Here is a 16,020-nt window from a genome sequence, read left to right as displayed (position 1 = left end):
TCAGAGATGTGAGCTTAGCATCTTTTAGCCTGTTGGCCAACTACCAGGTGTAACCAGCCTTCAGCCATTGAAGGATATCGTTTGAGACCATGGCCACCTGTTGCATCAGTTCCTTAACACTCACTGTCTTCTGCACACACTATGGAGGACGCTTCACCACAAAATGTTCCAGTTTGTTTTTCAGTAAAATGTATGACTAACAGTGAAGTTTTTATGAGCAACCATGGGTCATCATCCCAACAACAATCCACCACCTCAACTAAGACATCTACTTGTAGAGGTCATCCATCCTCGACCTCCACAGTGTGATGTCAGATGTGTGGGTCACGTCTAAATTTCAGTGACAGGGGAACCCTACCAGCCACCCTCCTTGGAGACGATGACTCTCTACTACCTCAGGGTTGCTGTTTCGTCGACACACAGCACCAGTGTGCCGTGGCTGAGTGCACTGACGGTTCTATCTTTTCCCCTGTGAGTATCACATCGAATTATTGCAGCTTTTAGCAGCTTTTCAGTTCTGTTTTCATGTTCATGTAAACTCTGACAGTGTTCTGAGGATGTGTTATTTTTGCCTATCATCAATGGGTCTTTCTCATTGTCTGGAAGTGTATAAGATGTGAACCATGCGTAACTTCTTAGGAAGGGAAGATGAGTTTTGCCGAGAAGTCGGATTTTTGTGGTAGATTTCGCCGTTTTGAATATGCAGTGTATTTCATTTTAAGCAATAAATGTGGCTCACTACGTGTAAGCACGTAAAGTAGTACTCATGAGTAGCCGCTCAATGGGGGAAGTTAAGTTACAGTAAGTGTTAGGGTAGAATTAGATTAAGTGTCCTCGTCGTCATACTGCTTAGTTCTCCTCGTTTGTTTTTTGCATACTTAGTGAGGTATACCCTGGCACAGAGGTTGCGACTAAATGTGGAGGGAAGTCCATATGCCGTTGATATTTGTGTCTTTCAGAGTGCAACTGCAGACAGTAATTTTGTTATAGATACATAGAACGTGACGCAGAAATAAGGGTGACTGTATTGCAGATGTTTTGGGTACTGAAATGGTACAGACGCTTTTAGTATTTTCGAAGGCCGCAGATTCGGCAACATGTGTGACGGCACTGTCTCCTTAGAAGGTGGGAGGAAAGGAAGAGGAAATGTGTTTGTAAGGGTTATGTTCGGGCCGACAAGGCTTGTGCCAGTGGATCAGGACATTGACGAAAGTGACAACACTTGAAGTGTAATGCGTGACGCAGGCGAAGGATGTTGTGCAATCCCAGGACTAGACTTTCTCATCAAGCATCATGCCGAAACTGACTTTCGATGACGCGCGGTGGAACCCAGGGGGATAATGTTCAAGCTCGGGGAAGCTGTCACCAGTGAAATACTGTCGCAGGGTTCGTTTATCATGATAGGACAAACGTGGCAAAATCACTAAAGCTTAATTTGCATGATATATGGGCACAAGGCACTGGGAAATTGCCTTAGGTGACCGAAGGTGTTGCTAACTTATACGATTCTGGACTTCGCCTCCGGGTGGGGAACCGTCGTTGAGTACGCAGCGTTCAGTGATTGAGAGCACTTCTCCTGTCTATAGTCACGTTGAAACGTTATCTGAATTCCGCCCTTGCGGCTGGGAGTTCGCGTTTCTTGTCTGTAGAATACACAGAGGAGAAGTAATAGATTATACTAGTCAGAGGTCCGCCTTCTGCCATCCTAGTGTTTAATGAGTTTTTTTATTTTGTGGCTGAAGTTCTACCGTCGTCGCAGACGTGCACGAGAACCGTCAGTGCGTCGCACGGGACGCAGTACATTCGGTGATATTGCTAATTGCTTCGGCTGATTAGGGCTATACAGCTGATCAGCTGTGATGGTGTAAGTTTCATTTCCACTGAGGTTGCACACCACTGTAGATCACCTTTGAAAGTAGTGTCACCTACTGTTTGGGACGTAGATGATATCAGTCATCTCGCGTAATTTACATTATATCACGTAGCCATAAAGAGCGGCACATTTGGGCAGTTGAAGAATAATATTAGTCAGGAACTCCATTTGTATCTCTTTATGTCCATGGCACACGACATATAAACATTTGTAATATATAAAGGGGTGTTAATTCACAATAAATGTATAAGCAGAAACAACATATATAATTTAGTGGTCGCTAGTTCCCTTAAACATTCATTTATTTTTATGTTGTAATTTATATGTTAAGGGCAAGGAGGAGGAGATAATGTTACCGTTAACAGATCCTAAGACCTGCTTCAAGTGTTAAGCAGACGGGGCTGAATCTTTATATTCGCGTTCAGTATTTTCCATTGCGCACATTCATTTTTACATCCGCCTATAGCAGCATCTTGGAAACCATACAAATACCTTCAGTAAATATTTCCTAACATTAAAATTTGTATTCGATGTTAGCAAATCCCTCTTTTTCATTAATACTTTTCTTGTTATAGTCAGTCTTCATTTTATATCCTCTGTACTTCGGTCATCATCAGTTATTTTGGTGCCCAATAGTCCTTTTAGTGTCTCATTTCGTAATCAGATTCGTTAACACTTCCTGATTTATCCCACGCAATACCAAGTGACAGGGAAGGGGTACTTTTTGCCTACCTTTTCAAAATACTATAAACCAGCACATTATATTTTAAAATAAAAAAAAATTCTTGTGATTTTTAAAGATTTATTCAATCAGATACCGTAATTGGTTTAATTTTTATCAGTAAAACTTAATGCAAAAATTTAGGTCTTGTCAGTGCATGTGAATTTTGAGATCTGGTGTCATATTCATATTTTCAGGTTTACGACACTTCTTACACATAAATATATCTTTAAAAAGTATGTTGTGCGTAAAAGACAACGAAAATCAACGAAATCCGTGTATCTTTGAGTTGGCCTTATATTACTCCCCCCTTTTGTAGTACACGTTATGAAAAATCCGTTGGTACTGCTAGATTTAATTCGAATACGTTCCATTACCTTTCATTTCGTTCCGTTGAGGGTTATCTCATAATCCCTTTGCAGGGCACTGTCTATTCCATTAAAGTGTTATTCCAAGTTCTCTGCTGTCTCTGACAGAATTGCAGTGTCACCGGTAAACTTCAAAATCTTTATTGCTTCTCCCTAATATTTAATTCTGTTTACAAATTTATCCTTGTATGCTTTACTGCCCCTCCATGAACCACGGACCTTGCCGTTGGTGGGGAGGCTTGCGTGCCTCAGCGATACAGATAGCCGTACAATTGGTGCAACCACAACGGAGGGGTATCCGTTGAGAGGCCAGACAAACGTGTGGTTCCTGAACAGGGGCAGCAGCCTTTTCAATAGTTGCAAGTGCAACAGTCTGGATGATTGACTGATCTGGCCTTGTAACAATAACCAAAACGGCCTTGCTGCGCTGGTACTGCGAACGGCTGAAAGCATGGGGAAACTACAGCCGTAATTTTTCCCGAGGGCATGCAGCTTTACTGTATGATTAAATGATGATGGCGTCCTCTTGGGTAAAATATTCCTGAGGTAAAATAGTCCCCCATTCGGATCTCCGGGTGGGGACTACTCAAGAGGATGTCGTTATAAGGAGAAAGAAAACTGGCGTTCTACGGATCAGAGCGTAGAATGTCAGATCCCTTAATCGGGCAGGTAGGTTAGAAAATTTAGAAAGGGAAATGGATAGGTTGAAGTTAGATATAGTGGGAATTAGTGAAGTTCTGTGGCAGGAGGAACAAGACTTCTGGTCAGGTGACTACAGGGTTATAAACACAAAATCAAATTGAGGTAATGCAGGAGTAGGTTTAATAATGAATAGGAAAATAGGAATGCGGGTAAGCTACTACAAACAGCATAGTGAACGCATTATTGTGGCCAAGATAGATAAGAAGCCCACACCTACTACAGTAGTACAAGTTTATATGCCAACTGGCTCTGCAGAGGACGAAGAAATTGAAGAAATGTATGATCAGATAAAAAAAATTATTCAGATTCGGAAGGGAGACGAGAATTTAATAGTCATGGGTGACTGGAATTCGACTGTAGGAAAAGGGAGAGAAGGAAACATGGTAGGTGAATATGGATTGGGGCTAAGAAATGAAAGAGGAAGCCGCCTGGTAGAATTTTGCACAGAGCACAACATAATCATAACTAACACTTGGTTTAAGAATCATGAAAGAAGGTTGTATACATGGAAGAACCCTGTAGATACTAAAAGGTATCAGACAGATTATATAATGGTAAGACAGAGATTTAGGAACCAGGTTTTAAATTGTAAGACATTTCCAGGGGCAGATGTGGACTCTGACCACAATCTATTGGTTATGACCTGTAGATTAAAACTGAAGAAACTACAAAAAGGTGGGAATTTAAGGAGATGGGACCTGGATAAACTGAAAGAACCAGAGGTTGTACAGAGTTTCAGGGAGAGCATAAGGGAACAATTGACAGGAATGGGGGAAAGAAATACAGTAGAAGAAGAATGGGTTGCTTTGAGGGATGAAGTAGCGAAGGCAGCAGAGGATCAAGTAGGTAAAAAGACGAGGGCTAGTAGAAATCCTTGGGTAACAGAAAAAATATTGAATTTAATTGATGAAAGGAGAATACACTCCTGGAAATGGAAAAAAGAACACACTGACACCGGTGTGTCAGACCCACCATACTTGCTCCGGACACTGCGAGAGGGCTGTACAAGCAATGATCACACGCACGGCACAGCGGACACACCAAGAACCGCGGTGTTGGCCGTCGAATGGCGCTAGCTGCGCAGCATTTGTTCACCGCCGCCGTCAGTGTCAGCCAGTTTGCCGTGGCATACGGAGCTCCATCGCAGTCTTTAACACTGGTAGCATGCCGCGACAGCGTGGACGTGAACCGTATGTGCAGTTGACGGACTTCGAGCGAGGGCGTATAGTGGCCATGCGGGAGGCCGGGTGGACGTACCGCCGAATTGCTCAACACGTGGGGCGTGAGGTCTCCACAGTACATCGATGTTGTCGCCAGTGGTCGACGGAAGGTGCACGTGCCCGTTGACCTGGGACCGGACCGCAGCGACGCACGGATGCACGCCAAGACCGTAGGATCCTACGCGGCGCCGTAGGGGACCGCACCGCCACTTCCCAGCAAATTACGGACACTGTTGCTCCTGAGGTATCGGCGAGGACCATTCGCAACCGTCTCCATGAAGCTGGGCTACGGTCCCGCACACCGTTAGGCCGTCTTCCGCTCACGCTCCAACATCGTGCAGCCCGTCTCCAGTGGTGTCGCGACAGGCGTGAATGGAGGGACGAATGGAGACGTGTCGTCTTCAGCGATGAGAGTCGCTTCTGCCTTGGTGCCAATGATGGTCGTATGCGTGTTTGGCGCCGTGCAGGTGAGCGCCACAATCAGGACTGCATACGACCGAGGCACACAGGGCCAACACCCGGCATCATGGTGTGGGGAGCGATCTCCTACACTGGCCGTACACCACTGGTGATCGTCGAGGGGACACTGAATAGTGCACGGTACATCCAAACCGTCATCGAACCCATCGTTCTACCATTCCTAGACCGGCAAGGGAACTTGCTGTTCCAACAGGACAATGCACGTCCGCATGTATCCCGTGCCACCCAACGTGCTCTAGAAGGTGTAAGTCAACTACCCTGGCCATCAAGATCTCCGGATCTGTCCCCCATTGAGCATGTTTGGGACTGGATGAAGCGTCGTCTCACGCGGTCTGCACGTCCAGCACGAACGCTGGTCCAACTGAGGCGCCAGGTGGAAATGGCATGGCAAGCCGTTCCACAGGACTACATCCAGCATCTCTACGATCGTCTCCATGGGAGAATAGCAGCCTGCATTGCTGCGAAAGGTGGATATACACTGTACTAGTGCCGACATTGTGCATGCTCTGTTGCCTGTGTCTATGTGCCTGTGGTTCTGTCAGTGTGATCATGTGATGTATCTGACCCCAGGAATGTGTCAATAAAGTTTCCCCTTTCTGGGACAATGAATTCACGGTGTTCTTATTTCAATTTCCAGGAGTGTATATAAAAATGCAGTAAATGAAGCAGGCAAAAAGGAATAGAAACGTCTCAAAAATGAGATCTACAGGAAGTGAAAATGGCTAAGCAGAGATGGCTAGAGGACAAATGTAAGGATGTAGAGGCCTATCTCACTAGGGGTAAGATAGATACTGCCTACAGGAAAATTAAAGAGACCTTTGGGGATAAGAGAACGACTTGTATGAATATCAAGAGCTCAGATGGAAACTCAGTTCTAAGGAAAGAAGGGAAAGCAGAAAGGTGGAAGGAGTATATAGAGGGTCTATACAAGGGCGATGTACTTGAGGACAATATTATGGAAATGGAAGAGGATGTAGATGAAGATGAAATGGGAGATACGATACTGCGTAAAGAGTTTGACAGAGCACTGAAAGATCTGAGTCGAAACATGGCCCCCGGAGTAGACAACATTCCATTGGAACTACTGACGGCCTTGGGAGAGCCAGTCCTGACAAAACTCTACCATCTGATGAGCAAGATGTAAGAAACAGGCGAAATACCCTCAGACCTCAAGAAGAATTTAACAATTCCAATCCCAAAGAAAGCAGGTGTTGACAGATGTGAAAATTATCGAACTACCAGTTTAATAAGTCACAGCTGCAAAATACTAACACGAATTATTTACAGACGAATGGAAAAACTAGTAGAAGCCAACCTCGGGGAAGATCAGTTTGGATTCCGTAGAAACACTGGAACACGTAAGGCAATACTGACCTTACGACTTATCTTAGAAGAAAGATTAAGGAAACGCAACCCTACGTTTCTAGCATTTGTAGACTTAGAGAAAGCTTTTGACAATGTTGACTGGAATACTCTCTTTCAAATTCTAAAGGTGGCAGGGGTAAAATACAGGGAGCGAAAGGCTATTTACTATTTGTATAGAAAGCAGATGGCAGTTATAAGAGTCGAGGGGCATGAAAGGGAAGCACTGGTTGGGAAGGGAGTAAGACAGGGTTGTAGCCTCTCCCCGATGTTGTTCAATCTGTATATTGAGCAAGCAGTAAAGGAAACAAAAGAAAAATTCGGAGTAGGTATTAAAATTCATGGAGAAGAAATTAAAACTTTGAGGTTCGCCGATGACATTGTAATTCTGTCAGAGACAGCAAAGGCCTTGGAAGAGCAGTTGAATTGAATGGACAGTGTCTTGAAAGGAGGATATAAGATGAACATCAACAAAAGCAAAACAAGGATAATGGAATGTAGTCTAATGAAGTCGGGTGATGCTGAGGGAATTAGATTAGGAAATAAGGCACTTAAAGTAGTAAAGAAGTTTTGCTATTCGGGGAGCAAAATAACTGATGATGGTCGAAGTAGAGAGGATATAAAATGTAGGCTGGCAATGGCAAGGAAAGCGTTTCTGAAGAAGAGAAATTTGTTAACATCCAGTATTGATTTAAGTGTCAGGAGGTCATTTCTGAAAGTATTCGTATGGAGTGTAGCCATGTATGGAAGTGAACCATGGACGATAAATAGTTTGGACAAGAAGAGAATAGAAGCTTTCGAAATGTGGTGCTACTGAAGAATGCTGAAGATTAGCTGGGTAGATCATATAACTAATGAGGAAGTATTGAATAGGATTGGTTAGACGAGAAGTTTGTGGCACAACTTGACCAGAAGAAGGGATCGGTTGGTAGGACATGTACTGAGGCATCAAGGGATCACCAATTTAGTATTGGAGGGCAGCGTGGAGGGTAAAAATCGTAGAGGGAGACCAAGAGATGAATACACTAAGCGGATTCAGAAGGATGTAGGTTGCAGTAGGTACTGGGGGATGAAAAAGCTTGCACAGAATAGAGTAGCATGGAGAGCTGCATCAAACCAGTCTCAGGACTGAAGACCACAACAACAACATGCTTTACTGCTTGTTCGGTGTAGATGTTTAATGACATTGAGTTTAGGGTACCCAAATGTCTCACTCCCATCTTCCCATTGCACAACTAGAAATCCAGCAAATGGAGTAGCAGAATTTATGTGCCTCTTCAAGATTTGTTCTTTGATGTGGTGGGTCTGTGAAGTACATGTCCAGCACCTATACTCCTCTCTTCTTTTTACCGGAGGACCGCAGAATTCATATTTCAGTGCATATACGGCAAAAATTAAACGTTCATTTAGGACAACATGGATTCCCAAGGATTAACGTGTTACCAGTTGTGGAGGAACAAACAGGAATGAGCGTCTCTCCTATTTCCGAACATTAAATGTTGTTTTTGTAACTTCCACTTTAGCAGACTACATTGAGATAACTATTTCTAGATCGAAAGGTAAGCCAGTTCCGTACGAACCCACTAGCGAGAACAAATAGAAAGGCGTTTGGAGATGCAGTAATGGGAAATGTCGTTAGAGTGTATTGTAGAATTGGAGAAGTATGAAGAAGGAAAACTATCGCATCCATTTCATGACTTTACGCCTCTTACCTTCAGATATCATTACTAAATGACCAATGGTGGCCAGAGGAAAGTTGCTACCTCCCGTTATCTCTGCACAAATAGCTTTTCATGTAACTAAAATTTGAGGCGTTTATGTAAAAGTTCGATTACAGAAACTAATCTGTTCTGGGTCGCCTGACTCAAATGCTTTAACATTGTCATCGCCCATGTCAACAGAAGGTGCAGTGTAGGTGATGTCTCCAGTTACAATTCCTTGGACGTCGCTTTGAAGAGCTACAAAAACCCCTATGTTTTAAAAGCAATAAAATAAACGATTGCGTATAAGAATTACAGTAACAGAATAGTAAACATACCGTGCAAAGTTCTTTCATCAGCGTGATATCAGTTCCTTCATTTCGGGCTATTTCTCCCTTCTCAGAGAGCTTCTCGCTAAAAGACATTCTAACATTATCAGCTGCTTATTCCAGCGACTATCGTTAAACTGGCTCATTTATCTGACAAGATCATTCAGAAGAACACTTTTCTTTACGTAAGTGCCACGTGCTTCGCCGCAATCAAAAGACCATGAACTTATGGACAATTGACGCATATATACCCTGCATTACAATTACTTCGTAGCTCTGTATTTGACGTATGGCAGGAACAATTCAATCGTTAATATATCGCGCAGTGCAACGACAATCTTGGTACCTTTATCAGTCATGTGCTGCATGTCTTTCAAAGTACTGTGGTGGATACCAAGAGACATAAATCGTACAAACAGTTCCCTTAGAATGTTACCGCCCGTTTATGGTTCATCTGAAAACTGAGTTGTAAACAAAACGCGAGATCAGAGAGTGCAGTCAATAAAACAGGTGACAGTACATGTCAGATAATTGTTTCTTCTCTCGCTGGATGTCCACATTTCTGTAGTTGCTGAGTATTCACCTTCTGTTATATCAGCAATTACCTCAGGGATAATTATATGTCCTAGGCTTTTAGCACTTTTTGCCATGTACCTCAACACAGTTGTGGGGTGATATACAATGGCCTTTGCAGTGTCAACTATCGTCTGAACGAGATCCATAAGACCTTCATCTCTCATAGTTCCATACGACCTTACATCTCGTGCACACATAGCCATGCATTTATCGACAGTTATCTCCAGGGCAGGTTTAGGAAGTCGTTTCTCCTCCACATAAGACCCTTGTTTATTATATACAAATGGATTGGGAGAAATGTGCGAAGTGCCATTTGGCCCTTCAGCATGAGAGTAAATTCCATCGAACTGCGAAATGAACGCTTTTCCTAACGGAATCCACAATAGGCTTTAACACAGTCCAAACTGAACTTTTAAGATTGGCTTCAGACTGTGTGGTTCTCTGCTCACCACTTGTTAGTTTTTCTTTTACATCCCTTTTTCTTGATGTGCTCCTTCTTCTGGAAACCATATTAGTTTCGCTCATTTTGTGCGTTACGACAAAAATGAAGAAACCCCTCCACTCCACTAAACACTGCTCTACTCAGCGCTCGTAGTCCGTAGCTTTCAACTGTGGTCAGTACTACCAACAGCCCGTAGGCCACATCACGCCAGTGCTTGCTCACGTCACTGGTGCAGTGACGTCACGGGTTCGTTCATTGTGGAGCAGTGAGGCCGCGGCGCGTGGGCTGCGTCTCCATGCACAAGTCTGCTGAGCCCATGGCATACAGGTGCTTTCGCAACAGCACTGCTCGACGTCAGAGACTCGCTTGGCCGAGACTGCTGCAGTCCAGTGCAGCTCGCGGACCAGGCCTCTGTGCACGACTCTACGTCGTGCGGCCCGTCGGACTTCGATAGGGCGCCCCCAGTTGAATCGCCAGCGCGAGGCAAGGCACGCACGGCTGACATGGCTGCGCTCCTGGACGGGCCACGCCTCGATGCCCACCTCTGGTGCAACTTGCACAACCAGAGCTCGCTCTCAGTCCGTTGTCAACGACCGACTGACACCATACAAGCCAACTGCGATGTCACTCCAGCAATGGCTGCATCAATTCCCACGGGCAGACCCGTCCCTTAACTGACTTACCCTCTTATCCACAGAACAATGATACCTCTCAATTTTTAAGTTACTGTATCTTGTACAAATATCTCCCGTGCCAATGAAAATGATTTGTCAAACTGTTTGTTTAAAACATGTCAAAATGTGTATTGTTTTTTCTTGTGTGCACTAATCTTTTTAGTTTTGTTTTACTTACGATTTTAATGACTACTTTTGTAACGGCCAGTGTCATAAGCAATTGTATCGTAGGCAAGTGTAAGACAAGAAGACAATTTTTCTTTCTTTATGTTTATGAAATGTGTGTGTAGTAGAGAGTCCACAAATGTTAATCAGTATATGTAATACTTTCCATAACAATAAAGAACAGAGTAGCCTTCACATTTTTTCTGTGATCAGCTCGGAGATGCCTTCCTGTTTTGTATCGTCCTTTCTTCTTCAGCTTTTGCTATGTAAGCATCTATCTTGTTAGCTCGTAAGATCCATGGATATATTTAGGTCTATTTAAATTAATACCTTTCAGATGTATTAATTTAAAAACTAACCATATCTCTTTGTATTAATGTCTTTATCAGCTTTGTGTACAGCTATTCGTGAAAGAAATGCAAAACTGCTGACGTAGAGTCAGTCTGCCATTGGTGTGATCCGAATACTGATTAACAATTTATCAGATCTTTTATGGTGCACCTACGAACCAGCAGTTTTTCAGAAACGATGTTGGATACTCAATTAACTATACAGCATAATGCGAGGGACCAATCGCGTTATGCAATTGCCTTATGAAAATTACATTGGAACCACATCTGTAACTTTGCGTTTCTCTCTTACACCAACCTGGAGTAATAAGAAATCACAACAGGAATAAAAAAGCACTGCTCGGTTAATTTCAATTGACATTACTGAACTGAATACCTGCTGGTAAGTGGTAGGTGATCACGACTATTTTCTTTACATTCACTATCTTCCTTTCACTTTCCCAAGCAGGCAAGTTAACAGTTACAGCTCACAGCTTCCACTCGCTCATCCACCTTCCAGAGAGGTTGCTGCTATTGTTGCTTATACAGTGGTCACTCCACGTATGGTTAAAGTTTAACGTCATACCAGAGACATTTCTGTTTACAACAACAAAACAATACAAGAACTGATACCTCAGTTCGTTGCATTGGCTAATAGTGTGAGATAAATGGCTTTTCTCATAGGAGAATGAGCAGTGCCGTTAATTTAGAGCAATATAGAAACGTCTTGTGCAATGCTAACAGCCGAGGGTGCTGAATCACACGAGACCTACCTTTCTCAAGAGTTTTCACAGTAAAGAACTAGAAAATTGTGGACCAGAAGCCTACTTCTCCCTCCCGCCCCCTTCCCCAGTGTTGCTGTTGTGGTGTTCAGTCTGAAGACTGATGCAGCTGCCCAAGCTAGTCTATTCAGTAAAAGCCTCTTAAGCGCTGCACAGCTAATGCAATGTGCATCAGTTTGAACCTGCTACCTGTATTCGAGACTTTGTCTCCCTCTACAATTTTAACACCCACCTCTCTCTCCAACATCTACATATTCACACTTATCTCCATTAGCAAATTGACAATTCCTTGGTGCCTCAGGATATGCCCTATGAAACGAAGTGTGCCATACGTTTCTTGTTTTCACCAGTTCGACTCAATATCTTCATATCAGTTATTCGATCTGCAGCGCCACCACTAATTTTCGGCGTTACTGATTAAAACTGTGATTGTGGTATCGATAGCTACGATGCCACGGAGTAGGTGGAAGTTCATAAGTGGGCACTACGACAGACAACGATGACACCACCCTCTAGCCGGTGCTGTGGAGGTCTACTAGCTCCATGACAGATTCTGCCTATTTTGATCAAGAACAGATGGCCAGGAAGCTTCGCTTGCTATTGAGATATGTACTTCTTATGATGGGTCTAAGGCTTCCCACCTCTGTACAAAGTTATGTATTGTAGTGTTGCGGAATAGTAAAGAGTTTGAAACGTGGAATATGGTCAAAGTTTCGTTGCCTCTGCCAAGTGCCAGAGGCAGTAAGTTAGCCAAGAGGTAAGAGGATTGCACATATATCGGAATGAGTCGTCACCCAGGGGCAGTGGCCAGTTACATACAACAGGCGAGAGAGAATTGCTTAGCATGCGGGTTTGTGTTAGACGGAGATTTTTGTAGAGTGCAAGACAGAGGTATAGTGTCAGGTGTACTGTATTTCACAACTTTGAATAAGTCTGCCGTAACAACACATAACGCCGGCCAGAGTGGCCGAGCAGTTCTAGGCGCTACAGTCTGGAACTGCGCGACCGCTATGGTCACAGGTTCGAATCCTGCCTCGGGCATGGATGTGTGTGGTGTCCTTAGGTTAGTTAGGTTTAAGTAGTTCTAAGTTCTAGGGGACTGATGACCACAGCAGATAAGTCCCATAGTGCTCAGAGCCATTTGAGCTACAACAGGTAACTCCATCGCAAGAACACCTAAGGGGCGAGTACGACAGATGAATCAGCAGTATAAGTGGAACGAATGCATTCATTACAAACGAGCATGACGTCAGGACGTCGCTCGTGCTTCCTTTAAATACACCAGCTTTGATAGCAACAAGGCACTCGCAGTTAGACTTGCAGTTAGATGTTACTGGGTCATTGTTTAGTGCTCAGCTCAGTGATCGACGTGTTAATCTTTATTACGGAGATTTTGCAGTAAGGGTAGCCCGCGTCTCGTGGTCGTGCGGTAGCGTTCTCGCTTCCCACGCCCGGGTTCCCGGGTTCGATTCCCGGCGGGGTCAGGGATTTTCTCTGCCTCGTGATGGCTGGGTGTTGTGTGCTGTCCTTAGGTTAGTTAGGTTTAAGTAGTTCTAAGTTCTAGGGGACTGATTACCATAGATGTTAAGTCCCATAGTGCTCAGAGCCATTTGAACCATTTTTTTTGCAGTAAGGGCGGCCCATCCAGCAGCAGACGTGAGGGGACAGTACCAGCTCTGGTCCTCTCTGCTGCCACTGTCAATCATTTACGCAGGATTAGCAGACATCGCAGTAGACTTGCTCGCCGCCAATGCTGGCAGAGAGCCATCGTCGAAATCATGCGGGGTCTAGGCCCTGTGCATCTGCTGTCACAACTGGGTGAGCCGACGATGCTGGGGGACTGCAGCCGGTTCTGCCCGTCCACCGTGGACGAGCCACCAGTTGGAGCAGGGAAGAAGACGGGGTGGGAGAGAGTACACTCTGCACTACGAGGACGCCTCTCGTGCCGACAGCGCCAGGACTCCAACCCAGAGCCCCCTACGTGCAGCAGCTTGCTGTCCGCAGCCGAGCCGGCTGGCCAGCTGGGCGCCACCAGCCTCGCGCGGCCGAAGTACGAAGTAGGGACATTCCTTCGCAACGTCACAGCATGCGGCGCTGTGCTAGCAAGACTGTGGCCCCGGAGCTGGTGACATTGCTATGAGTCAAAAATGGTTCAAATGGCTCTGAGCACTATGGGACTTAACATCTATGGTCATCAGTACCCTAGAACTTAGAACTACTTAAACCTAACTAACCTAAGGACATCACACAACACCCAGTCATCAAGAGGCAGAGAAAATCCCTGACCCTGCCGGGAATCGAACCCGGGAACCCGGGTGCGGGAAGAGAGAACGCTACCGCACGTGCTATGAGTCAGCGAGGACTCGGGAATGTCGTTAGTATCACCAAGCCACATTGTACTCGGCAGAATTAAAGGTGTTATGAATTAATAATGTTTCTTTGGCGTTTCTGACGCGTCCACAGTCATTTCCTAGTATCCTGACAACTGGAGGGGTCACCGCTCGGCCATACAGTCCAACGTAGGCGACCGGGACCGCCTACAGATTTGGTGTCAGGAGGGGTGTCAGAGGTCCTCGCATCTACTGCCTACAGATTTGGTGTCAAAAGTCCTTGCACCCACCGCCTACGGATTTGGTGTAGTGGTAAGTGCTCAAGGCGATTTTTGTTAATAACTATGGATGCACGTTCTTTGTTGGGAGTGCACTTTGTGAGACCTGCTGAAACCCCAGATTTATCTGAGTTTAAGGGCAACAGTTGGGAAACGTAATTGGTACCAGTCAGATGTACTGTGTGTAATTTAACGGGGCATGGGGAGCCTTGCACGAAGTTTGTACCAGTAGAATGTTCAATTTGTAAACGGTTTGGTCACACAGCGAACAATTGTGGACAGTGTTGCTGGGCAATAACAAGGCGGAAGGATTGATTTTGTTTAGTTGTGCATTGTGAGTCTTGTTTGTCTTCGTGTGTGTAGTGCTCAACTGTGACAAAGGAGTTGAGTAGCTGGTGTTGTTATTGTTCTGAGGAGTAAATTCAGTATAGAGTAAGTTGTTGGTAATTTGCAAAAATCATGTCAGAAACAAGATCCGTTAGTACTGATGTGAGTATAGCTGCTCTGACGGAGCAAGTCTCAAAATTCTTAGAAGAGAATGCGCAGCATAAGTTACGTCATGTAGAATTAATGACGCAAATGGAGACCTTGCGTTCGGCGCAAGAGTCGCAAACGGGTTCAAGTGAGTGCAAGTCAGTAGCAATGTCCAACCTTGCAATATATCCTTCAGTAGCTAACCTGATCACGCCTTTCTCGGGTAAAACAGCAGAGGATGTCACAGCGTTCATTAATGATGTTTTGGCAAAGGCTGCAATGAGCAATTGGTCGGACGTAACTATGTCACGTATATCAAATTTTCGACTTGCATGGGAAGCCAAGACGTTCGTGATGTACCATGAGACGCAGACGCTTAGTAAGGCGAGCACGTTTGAAGAATTGGCAGATGGGTTACGACAAAGATATCGTAAGCAGAATAGTGCAAGATTTTTTAGGGAGAAGTTAGGTAATTTGACACAGAAGGTCAATGAGACAGTGGAGTCTTTTTCAGATAGGACACGGAAAATTAATTCGCAGACCTATGAATTATCGGGTAATTCTGATGCGGATTATGTATTACTATGAGAGGCAGAAAACAGGGCCCTCGATGTATTCCTCAGGGGAATTCCTGCAGGATTTTCTTGTAGGGTTAGGATGGAGAATACTGGGGATATAGCTGCAGCACTGCGTATTGCGACGCATCTGCAGGAGATAGACATTGCAACAAGAGTTCGCAATGATAAACGCATCTTTGCGTCGGACAGGAATTGTTACCGTTGTGGGAGGAAAGGTCACATGAGGGCTCAATGCAGACAGCCGCAGTGCTATGTTTGTAAACATTACTGTCACAAGGCGAATGAGTGTCGTAGTAAGCAGAATGGTAACGGAATAAACAGGAAAAAGCGTTAAACAGGAACGGGAGTGTTTCGTCCATCGGAAGACATTCCCGGTAAGCAGAAGTACGGTGAAAACTAGTACAGCGACGGATTGTTGCTTGATGGTTGTTGTAAGGAATAACAGATGTAAGTTTTAGATTGATACAGGGGCACATGCATCTGTTGCTAGTCTAGACCTCGTGGGTAGGAGAAGACTAGATACTCCTAGGTATAGATTACGTGGAGTAGGGAATAATGAGTTGCAATCATTGGGTACACCACAGCTGGTTTTTAAGATTGGAACTGTAGAGTTCGGAAAGCATATGGAAGTGTTGCC

This window comes from Schistocerca serialis, chromosome 3 (genome assembly GCF_023864345.2).
Source record: "Schistocerca serialis cubense isolate TAMUIC-IGC-003099 chromosome 3, iqSchSeri2.2, whole genome shotgun sequence".
In the NCBI taxonomy this organism is placed as follows: Eukaryota; Metazoa; Arthropoda; class Insecta; order Orthoptera; family Acrididae; genus Schistocerca; species Schistocerca serialis.
The sequence above is the reverse complement of the archived record's forward strand: the minus strand, read 5'-3'. Positions refer to the sequence as shown.